The sequence below is a fragment of the Varanus komodoensis genome, unplaced genomic scaffold (assembly GCF_004798865.1).
Source record: "Varanus komodoensis strain SLA01 unplaced genomic scaffold, ASM479886v1 scaffold172, whole genome shotgun sequence".
NCBI lineage: Eukaryota > Metazoa > Chordata > Lepidosauria > Squamata > Varanidae > Varanus > Varanus komodoensis.
The window spans coordinates 79,235-90,961 of NW_025335510.1; the positions used below are offsets into that span (position 1 = coordinate 79,235).

Sequence of the window (11,727 nt, forward strand, 5' to 3'; positions counted from 1 at the left end):
GGATAGGTAGGTGATTATCTTGGGGACACATCGATCTCGGTCTTTGTTTGGATGCTGATCCACTGGACACTTGCCACAATGGTCTGCATCTGCAAAGAACAAACGTAACATCTATATTATTATTATTATTATTATTATTATTATTATTGTTATTGTTATTGTTATTAGAACATTTCTATGCCGCCCCTTGCCGAAGCCTCGGGGCGGCTTACAACACAATAAAATACAATACAATACAAAAATAACAATATAAAATTTTATATAAATATATAAATAAATATAAATATATATAAATCCATGGTAACCCCCCTCCCCTCTTGTTCAACATTTCATCTGCTATATATCTCTGGAATTCTTTTACACTTAACAACTGGACCTTGTGTAGCTGGACCAAACACCAAACTGGCACCTAATGCATCCATGCACAGTCCATGTCTGGGTTCACACATCACAGCAAGCAGCCCTGAGCTGTGGCTGTGGCATGTGGATTTCCCCCAGAACCTATTGGCCCGAGGATGGCATGGTTCCCTCTGTCATGTAGGTTCCATGCTCTTGCCATTGTCAGAATCCTGGAATCTCAATTTGGGAAGGGGAAATAAAACTCGGGTTCGTGGGAAAGATCAAGCGTCCAGACCATCTAGGCTTTATTGTATTACCCAGGTTCCCGTGGTAGACTCTCACGATAATGCATTACCGGACAGGCAGAAGTAAACTCTGCTGCCAAGTTTCATTACAAATACAGGGTTTTTATACCCTCCCAGGAACAGGGAAATTGATGACAGAATGCAGAGATTACAATGAGATTCTGAGGTCATCACATACAGAACAGATAAAGGAATGTCAGTCAATCATACAGTAACAATGAGATTACAATATTTCTAATTGCCTGTATTGACACTTTAGTTCAGTAGCTTGAACCCATCTCCAGGTCTGCTTGGACATGTAAATTCAAGCCACTGAAACTATGCATGAGCTCAAGACTCTTATCTAGACTCGAAACATTCTGAATTGGCCAGGGCACATGGAGCCTCTGGGCTATCAAAAGATACTTCCTTGTAAACTGAATTCCAACAATGACTATTTACAATGTATATTTGGACTAAATGGCCTGTCTACTGTAGCTTACAGCTAAAGGTGAGAGAAAGGAGCGGAGCGGGGGGGGGGGGGGAAGGCCATTTGAAACAGTGACTTAGCTTGGTTTGAGAAGTACAGAATTTGATCCCACAATGCAAAAAGCACACAGAAGTAATGTTTTTCTGACAGGATTTATCCAAATTTTCCCAACACCATGCATCCCACCATCCCCTGGGAGTGATGCCATTTTCTCTATGGGCCTCAGGAGCCTCTTGGTCTGCTGAGGTTTTGAGGTGGATTCTCCTTCTTGCTCCTCCAAAGTGTGCCTGCAACTCTGAAGGGCCTCCTAGCCACCCCAGCCCCGAAAGGAATGTTTATTATACTATTATTTACATTGCATTTATATCCCAGCTCCCTTCCTCTTGGAACAAACCCTGTTTGGGTTTGCTGCCTCCTCATTTATTCTCACAACAACAGCCCTGTGAGGTAGGTCAGGCTAAGAGTTCATAACTGGCCCAAAGTCACCCAGGGAGTTTCATGGCTGAGTGGGGATTAGAACCAAGTCTCCAGAGTCCCAGTCTAGTACACTCAACACTTCACAACACTGCTTCTCATAATTAAATCCCAACAAATATGAATCTTATTAAATACTTTTTCCCTCCCTCCATGCATTTACCAACTTTGTCCCTATTTCCAGAAGTAAACAGAGAGATGGACATATTGATCGGCCAATGGGAATCAAGCAAGCAAGGATGCATCTGTTGCTAGGGGGCTGAGGGCAATAGAGATAAAAGGCTAGAAGCAGCCACATTCATGGCCGCTCTTCTCATGGGACTCTATGGTGTTTTCATTACAAGAAGAGTAACATGGAGATCCCAGATCCAGGCAAGAAGAAGCTGCAGTGAAATGCGGACATTTTAGAACAGTTTTAATTCTCTCCGTGATTTGGGAAATGAAAGGTGTCACACAACAATGCCACGACAGGTTCTGGATGACATGACAGACTGATAAGGATAAGAAATAACTGTTAGGCTCGACCCTCTTGGCACTAGGTTAGCATAACAGGATTAGCATAACAGGATTAGCATAACAGGATGCCTGTCAGCTGTCCCAGGCATCACAGGGCGTTCTCTCGGAAAATGGGCAAAGCTTGTCAAAGGCGTAAAACTTAAAAAGATAGACTAACCGCAAAACCGTTCTGCTTCTGTATCTGGCTTGCTAAACCTGATAGACCGCTGCCTATGTGACTTTGTAATTTTCTATTCTTCGCTCATTTGACTGTAATCGATAGTAAAGGTATAAAAACCCTGTTGTTCTTCTGCTAGGGACCGCACCCTTACTAGAGTGTGGTCCCTGAGCAGGTAATAAACTCCTCTTAAAAATACCAACTGGTCTCTGGTCTCATCTGCAAAACCGTGGGACACAACATTTGGAGGCCCCAGCGAGATTTGAGACCAACGGTCTTGCCTCCCCCGACTCCGGGGACGGGCCCTATAGGCGCTTTTAGCCTCTACCCCGACTCGGTGGGACGTCTGACTAGATGAAAGAGGAGTCATCAGTAAGTGCGCACGGCAGTTACCCGCCTATTCTGTTCTGTTCTGGATATCTGCAGATCTGGGTATTGGAAAGAAAGGCCTGCTGGATGCAGCGTGCGGGCCACTTTCCGGTCTGGGAACGAGACGTCATTCCCCGGCCTCGGTGATCAGTTTCTGTTTAGGTTGTGTGTTTGTCGTCTGTCTTGTTGGTCTGACACTTGGAATTCTCAGTAACCTCTTTTTGCAGGTTTCGACGATGGGCCAGGGACAGTCCTGAATAACTTTTCTGATTTTTCCAAAAGGGCTTCTGGATTTGGAGTCTCTGTGAATTCAGGCACACTCCGGACTCTCTGTGAATTAGAATGGACAACTTTTGACGTAGAATGGCCTTTGGAAGGCTCTCTGGACCTTCCCCTTTTGCGGGAAGTTCAATCTGTAGTCTGTGGGAATCCTGGTCATCCAGATCAGATTCCCTATATAGACGTCTGGTTACATTCTCCTCTTAGGAGAAGTTAGGTCTGTAGTCTATGGGAATCCTGGTCATCCCGATCAGATTCCTTATATAGACATCCGGTTAAATATTGCCACCGAACGGCCTCCCTACATCAGAAGATGTCAACGAAATGGATGGAGATCTAGGCTCACCCCACTCCTTGCGGCTATAGGAACTGCCAGACCCCCGGCTAGGCAGGTCCCGGAGAAATCTCCAACAGGTCCCAGGACCAAGAGTTCTTCCCCTCAGGCCCCTCCGAATATTTATCCTGAGGTCCCAGGAGGACCAGAGGACCCTCTGGAGACATGGGTCCCCCCTCCCTACGCCCCCGACACTCAGGGTCCCAGGCACAGGTCCGCAACCCTCCGTAGTCCCTGCCATACCCACAGTGGACTCCCATACGCTCCAGATCTCACTAATCCTTCCTTGCCTGATTCAGTCCGGACTCTCACTGCCCAACCCGCCCGACAACTGGGTACGTGCGCCCAGTCCCGAACCCCTTCTTGGGCCCCCCGCCCTTCTACCCCCAGGGAACTTGCACCACCCCCGGGGACCGCCCGGCCGTTCGTGGTTTATGTCCCCTTCTCCACAAGCGACCTTTATAATTGGAAGCAGCAGATTTCCCCTTTTTCTGAAAAACCACAAGGTCTGATTTCGTTGTTAGAGACAGTTTTTCACACTCATTGTCCCACTTGGGATGACTGTCAGCAACTCTTGCAGGTTCTTTTTACTTCCAAGGAGCGCGATCGTATTCACCTTGAGGCTCGGAAGCAGGTTCTTGGCACAGATGGCCAACCCACCACTGACCCGGTTATTCTGGAAAGGCGCCTCCCAGCCCAACGACCCAACTGGGATCCAAATACGGTTGCTGATGAAGGAGCTTTAACCAGGTACCGCCAACTTCTTCTACAGGGCCTCCGGGGCGCAGCCCAGAAGCCCACCAATTTGTCTAAAGTAAGTAAGATCGTTCAAAGGCCCCAGGAGTCCCCCGCCGCTTTCTTGGAACGCCTACTTGAGGCATACGGGCAGTATACGCCTATAGACCCCTGGGCGCCCGAGAACGCCAGGGCGATTAATATTGCCTTTGTCTCACAGTCGGCCCCAGATATTAGAAAAAAAAAGATTCAGAAACTAGATGGGTTTGAAGGTAAAAATTTTAGCGAATTAGTTGAAATAGCTCAGAAAGTCTTCAACAACCGGGAGGACCCAGAAGTTGCAGGCGCAAAGAAATTGACAAAAAGTCGTCTTAGCTACACTACACGAGACGGGTAGCAAAGAACAAGGGATTGCCCAATGGCGGAATAGGACCTCTCCCGAACGAGGCGGCCGTCCCCAGTTAGGAAAGGATCAATGTGCGTACTGTAAGGAGATGGGCCATTGGAAAAATGAATGCCCCCGGAGGAAGAGGGTGGAGCCCAAAGAAAGGAGTCTCCTCACACTCGAAGACTGACGGGGCCAGGGCTCTGTTAACCTCGGCCCCCGAGAGCCCTTGGTAACCTTGACTGTGGGGGGCCGTCCGACCACGCTTTGAGGAACAGGCACCCGAGGTTCCATCAGAGGCTCTGAAGGAGCTACAAAAAGAGGTACCGAAGATAATCCCCCTGGTCTGGCATCTCATCAGCCTCCGATCATCGTACAACTTAATAGTTCGGCCACTCCGATTCGGAAACCACAATACCCTATTCCGACCCGGGCGAAATTGGGAATACATAAGCATATACAGAGACTTTTGGAAGTGGGAATTCTAGTACCTTGCAGGTCGCCATGGAATACCCCCCTGTTGCCAGTCAAGAAACCCGGCTCTGAAGATTACCGACCTGTCCAGGACTTGCGTGAGGTAAATGCCCGGGTAGAAACTGTTCATCCCACTGTGCCCAATCCCTACACTCTACTCAGTCAACTCCCCCCGGACCGGGAGTGGTATTCGGTTTTGGACTTGAAGGATGCTTTCTTCTGCATACCCCTGGCCCCGGTGAGTCAGCCCCTCTTTGCTTCCGAGTGGACTGATCCTGACAGGGGCTTCTCGGGCCAACTGACCTGGACCCGGCTGCCACAAGGGTTTAAGAACTCCCCTACCCTCTTCGACGAGGCACTGAGCAAGGATCTCTTCCCCTTCCGAAACGCGCATCCCAAGGTTACCCTCTTGCAATAAGTGGACGACCTGCTCCTGGCAGCGGGGTCTGCTTCTGTGTGCCCGCGAGCGACACGGGACCTCCTCCGGACTTTGGGTTCTCTAGGTTACCGCGTCTCAGCAAAAAAGGCACAAATCTGTAGGCAAAGAGTAACCTATCTGGGGTACGACCTGAACGGGGGAAGTCGGACACTGTCAGCAAGTAGGGTACGGGCCATCCAGAATATCCCCACGCCCACGACTAAGCGGCAGGTCAGGGAATTCTTGGGAACAGTTGGGTATTGTCGATTGTGAATCCCCGGATTCGCTGAAATAGCCAAACCCCTCTAACTAGTACAGGAGGGAAGGGAGATTCCCTCGCCTGGAAAGAGATCAAACAGAAAGCGTTTGAAGCTCTAAAGACAGCCGTCACCACGGCCCCAGCTTTGGCGCTGCCTGACTTTCAGAAACCCTTTCAACTCTTTGTGGCCGAGGTCTGGGGTATAGCAAAGGGGGTCCTAACTCAGACCTTGGGTCCTTGGAAGCACCCGGTTGCGTACTTATCTAAACGACTAGACCCGGTGGCAGCAGGATGGCCGACCTGTATGAGGTCAATCACTGCTACAGCCGTCTTAGTGAAGGAGACGAAGAAATTGACCCTGGGCCGGGACTTGCAAGTCATTGGGACCCACGCGGTAGAGACCGTCCTCCGAAGTCCACCTGACCGATGGATCTCCAATGCCGGAGTTACACAATACCAGGTACTGCTGCTGGACGCCCTGTGGGTCACCTTTTCCAAGACGGCAGTCCTTAATCCGGCAACCCTCCTGCCGGATGATCAGCCGGAGGGCCCCATCCATGATTGCACCAAGGTCCTGGATACGCTCACCGGGACCCGACCGGACCCGACCGACGTCCCGCTAGGGCCGCCAGCCTCAACCTGTTTACCGATGGGAGCAGTTTCATCAGAGACGGAGTCCGGTATGTGGGAGCGGCGGTGGTCACTGGCTCTGAGGTAATATGGGCACAGTCCTTGGGACATGGCAGTTCGGCTCAGAAGGCGGAACTAATCGCCCTGACGCAGGCCCTCCGATGGGGAAAGGGAAAGACTCTTAACATTTACACAGACAGCCGGTATGCCTTTGCCACAGCGCATATTCACGGGGCCTTATACCGGGAAAGGGGGCTCTTAACCTCAGGAGGGAAGGACATTAAAAACACGGGGGAAATCATGTCCCTCCTGGAGGCTCTCTGGCTGCCAGAGCGCGTGGCTATAATACATTGTCCCGGGCACCAACGGGATGACTCGATGGTCTCCCAGGGGAATAATTTTGCTGATAAAACCGCTAAGGAAATCGCCCTAAGACCAGTAGGGCCACTGGAGATTCTCCCGGTTCAGCTGCCGCCCTGGACCCCACCTGACCGCCCAGCCTACTCAGAGAAGGAAATCAAGTTAAGAAACGAACTGAGATGCTCGAAAACTGAGAAGGGATGGCTGCGCCATCCTGATGGGAGGACCTTCCTTCCCCAAACACTCGGCCGAGACCTTCTTCTGAAGACCCATCGGGCTACACACCTCGGAACGACCCGACACTGCCAACTGTTCCGCCCCCATTTCTACTTGCCCGAACTCTCGGCCCTGGCCGATTCTATTACCTCCAGGTGTGCCACGTGTGCCCAAGTTAACGCAGGCGTCAGCCGGCCCTCCACTGCTCAGGGCACCCGACGGCGGGGGCAACAACCAGGAGACCATTGGGAAATTGACTTCACTGAAATAAAACCAACCCGAGGCAAGTACCGATACCGTTTGGTTTTCGTGGACACCCATTCTGGGTGGGTAGAAGCCTTCCCCACCAAGGGGGAGACGGCAATAATTGTTGCCCAGACTCTACTACACCAGGTAATACCCCGACTTGGCCTCCCCCTAGCTCTGGGGTCCGACAATGACCCGGCGTTTATCGCCCAAACTTCCAAACTGGTAGCTAAGGCTTTAGGAATTGATTGGAAACTGCATTGTGTCTATCGACCGCAGAGCTCAGGGCAGGTTGAAAGGATGACTAGAACCTTGAAGGAAACTCTAACGAAATATACTCTTGAAGTTGGCGGTCACTGGGTAGATCTTCTTCCCTTCGCCCTTTTTGCGAACGCGATGCTCCCCTTATAAAAAGGGGTTCACCCCCTTCGAAATAGTGTTTGGACGGCCTCCTCCTCTGATTCCCCGCCTTATGGAGGAGACACGCGCCGAATTATCTAACCAAACCCTGCTTGAGTCCTTACAGGCCCTTGACCGAGTCCGGGGGGATATTCGCCAGGAGGTCCGGCCCAGCACAGGCAACGCTGATAGTGCCCCTGACCCTGCATCTAGTTCCCCCCCACGTATAAACCCAGGAGATTGAGTCTGGCTAAAGAATTTTCACCCTGTTACCCAAGGTGCCCAGTGGCAGGGGCCTTACCAGGTGATCCTCTCCACTCCCACGGCGGTAAGACTGGCTGAGAAACCCCACTGGTTCCACGTGACGCAGATCTAGCCCACCTCGCCAGAACTTTCAGAACAATGGAAGACCTCTGTCAGCTGCTCCCCCCGCACTGGAATGACCCGCTCCCGCCGTCAGCGGTTAAAGGACCATCCGTGGCAAGAGGGTACATGGGGCAGGGGCGGTATGGATGCGGGGACGACGAACTGGAAAAAGGGTTAAAAGCAGAGGCATACTATGGCTGCCCATCAGACGGCAGTCCCGACTGCGGAGACGCGTCTTACTTCTATTGCGCTCAATGGGGATGCGAGACGTTTGCGACCTGGTTGGAGGGGGAAGGCCGAGGGAAGGATCACTGGATCACGGTAAAAAGGGTACAAACAAGTCAAGTGGGAGAGGGAAAACGGAATCCTCTGAGCCTCACGGTCCAGCAGGGCCAGGAGGATTCTTGGGCAAAGGGAAAAACCTGGGGGCTGAGATTATGCATATCTGGGAAAGATCCGGGGGTCAGATTCACCATTCAGAAACAAGTTATTCCCCAGCCCTGGGGGCCAGTAGGGCCCAACCGTGTCATGAAGCACCCTGAGGTGGTGGACTTCACCCCCGCTCCTCGGCCACCCACTGCCGCCCCCGAGCAGGCCACCGCGCCTTCTCGTGGCTCTGCTGCCACTCGGCCTCAGCCTAAAAGACCTCCTCCCTGGAGCCCTGCCGATTCTACCCACCCGTTCAAGTTAGTGTCTGCAGTCTTCCAGGTTCTCAACGAAACTAACCCCAATATAACCGAGACCTGCTGGCTGTGCTTGAGCCCCCAACCTCCCTTTTTCACCGGGGTAGGGATAAGCACTTCCTTTTCGGATCTCCGCAACCTCCCTTATTCAGAGAACTATCAGGCTCACTGCCAGTGGGGTCTCTACCCCGCCATAACCTTGGAGGGATTTTCGGGGCAGGGAACCTGTGTTACGGGTCCCCAAGGACCCTCGGACGACCCTCGTTGCTCCTTTACCATTACCCTGGCCCCCGGCACAAGCCCTTATTTACTGGCGGCTCCCAACGGAACTCTCTTTGCCTGTTGCACCGGGTTAACGCCGTGTATATCCTCCACTCTCCTTATGGCCCTCCCCGTGTCTGAATCGACGAATTGATTCCCATTAAGACCAGTAGGGAATGTTAGGCTCGACCCTCCTGGCACTAGGTTAGCATAACAGGATTAGCATAACAGGATTAGCATAACAGGATGCCTATTAGCTGTCCCAGGCATCACAGGGCGTTCTCTCAGAAAATGGGCAAAGCTTGTTAAAGGCGTAAAACTTAAAAAGATAGACTAACCGTAAAACCGTTCTGCTTCTGTATCTGGCTTGCTAAACCTGATAGACCGCTGCCTACGTGACTTTGTAATTTTCTATTGTTCGCTCATTTGACTGTAATCGATTGTAAAGGTATAAAAACCCCGTTGTTCTTTTGCTAGGGACCGCACCCTTACTAGAGTGTGGTCCCTGCGCAGGTAATAAACTCCTCTTAAAAATACCAACTGGTCTCTGGTCTCATCTGCAAAACCGTGGGACACAACAATAACCATGGCTTCTGATTACATGTGAACCTGGCTGATGAAAGCTATTTTATGTACATCAGTGCTATCCCCACTCCTTTTACTACATATTTTGGTTGGAATCGTGTTCTCTGATTTCCTGGAAGCAAGACAAATAAGTGCTCCATACATATACACCTCTATAGCCTGTATTTTAATGTTTCAACATGTTCTAATGTTTCCAAGAGGGCTTTAAGGTTGACCTGCTCTTGACTCAATACTTCCTCTCCTCTGCCTTGCCCAGGTACTCTAAATCTAGAATCAGTTCACCCAATACTAAACTTGATGAAACTCCACACTTCATAAAACACATCATGGTCAGTAGAAAAAAGCAAGACTGAAAGGATCCACATTTGCTTGTGTAGTTTTTCCTCCTGCAAATGCTTTGGTGAATCTTTGCACCATTCCTGAAAGGAGGCCCTGTCCTTCTGAGTTGTGAACCTTCTTGAGAGGAGATGGTCCTTTCCGGGCAGGGAGCACAGTCATAGCAACAAATGGGCTTTCCTCTTTGAACCACCTTGAAGAACCCAGGATTACAGCTGTCCACACACCTGGAATTAGGCAGGGTCTAAACACAGGTACAGGAAATAGAAAGGAAAATGTGTTCAGGCTATTTGCTCTACTGACTGCAGCCAGAACTGCAAAAGATCCAACTGGGATCGTTGCTTCTCTCTCTCCTTTTTTATTTTGCAATTCAAATGCAAACCCAAACAAAAGAGCAAAAACAACACAAATTTTCTTGCATGAGACTTGTATGGATCTATTCCAACTGGGGATCCATGAGCTATCCATCCGGCAGTGCGATCCCAGTGCATTTCCTGGCCTCAGGTCCCCAGACTCTGGTCCACTTCTCAGCAGCCCCGAATCCAAGTGTTTGGCAAGCGCCTTCAGCATTTATGGGGCATTCACCAGGAATAGAGCCCCACGTGGTGTGGGAGCTGCACCCCTCCTGCATGCCAGGAGCAACCGCCGTTCGGAAGCGACAATGAACTCCCAACAAGGCTACTTCCGAGGGGCTTGCTAGGAAACCCTGAGCCCACCAGCAGGGCTGCAGCATTCTGAAGCTGCTGAACTTTCCAAGCCCCCTTTGAAGCCGGCCTCATGTAGAACACAGTGAAGTTATTTGAAAGTCAGAGATAGTAAATGCAAAGAGATGAAACAAATATTGTTCCCCACATTGTTAAGCCATTTGGGCCACACAGTGGCACCTGGGTCAATCGTCACCTTGACTTCTGAGGAGCCCTGTCTTTCTAAACTCTCAAACTTCACTCTAGCCTTTTGGGAAACGCCACCCAATTCACAATGTCAAAATCGGCCGCCAGGTCTCCATTCTCATCCAAATGCACTCCTTCCATGGCAGTGTTGTAGAACTGGGCGTTTCTCAGGAATGGGTGAAGCTAGGAGGACAGGAGAAACAGCAGCATTAAGAAGACGGGTTTTCTGGCCATTTCCAGCCTGCCTCTCTGAAACCATTCAGGTCTTGTTCTAACTAGAGCAGCTTGCAGGAGGGCTTTTAATATTGATATTTTGATAGCATTTTCCCTGCCAAGAAGGCATCAAGGCATTATACAAGAACTGTGCAGCAATGAAAGGAAGAGCCTTCTGTAAGTGTAACAAAAGCATTGCAATAATACATTCTTGAAATGGGATAATTTAAAAAAATGCATTGTGCACATGCCGACAGTATGTCTCGAGTGCATGTATTGCAGAGTTTGGGGGAACACTTGAGAAAGTCCTTTCAGGGATGACTGTCAGATGGACTGTGAATGGATGATAATGATGCCTTCAAAAGGTCCTCTCCTCTCAGATACTTCACAGTGAGGCTGCTGGTCTCTTTGATAGCCAGGTCTGAAGTCCATTAGCACTCCAGTGTGTTTGGTGGCAACATCATTTTTAGATTGAACTTACGGCATGGCATTTATATCCTGCCTTTTTCCCCTCTCATGAAGAAACCAAGGTGGTTTACAAGGCCCTCCTCTTGCTTGTGTCATTCTCACTACAACAACCCTGCGTGGTAGGAAAGGCTGGGAGTCAGCAGCTGGCCCAAAGTCACTTAAGGAGCTCCATGACTGAATGGCTGCTGCCAGGTAGTGTAAATTCTTGCTAAGAAGGAATAAGTTGGCTTCCTCTTTCCTGACCTTCTGCTTGCAGGCAAATGAGGAAGTACAAAGAAAGATAATTAAATTTACAGATGACACAAAGCTGGGTGGAATAGCAAATTCCTTGAAAGACAAAGAAAAGAGACACGATGATCTCAGTAGCTTAGAACACTGGGCAGAGAGTGACAGAAAGAAATTCAGTAGGGAGAAATGCCAAGTGCTCCACTTGGGAACAAGAAGCCAAATGCATGGCTACAAGATTATATTATTATGTTTGTAACTCAGTGTATTTTTTGTATTTTTGTATTTAATGGTAATTTATTATGTTCTATTGTATTTCAATGTATTTTATTGTGT

The 11,727-nt window shown here is 49.8% G+C and overlaps 1 pseudogene; it reads left to right on the forward strand.

Annotated features, from left to right (window-relative positions):
• The first annotated feature begins 1,940 nt into the window (after positions 1–1,940).
• LOC123021693 lies at positions 1,941–7,740 on the forward strand (annotated as a pseudogene).
• Positions 7,741–11,727: the final 3,987 nt, after the last annotated feature.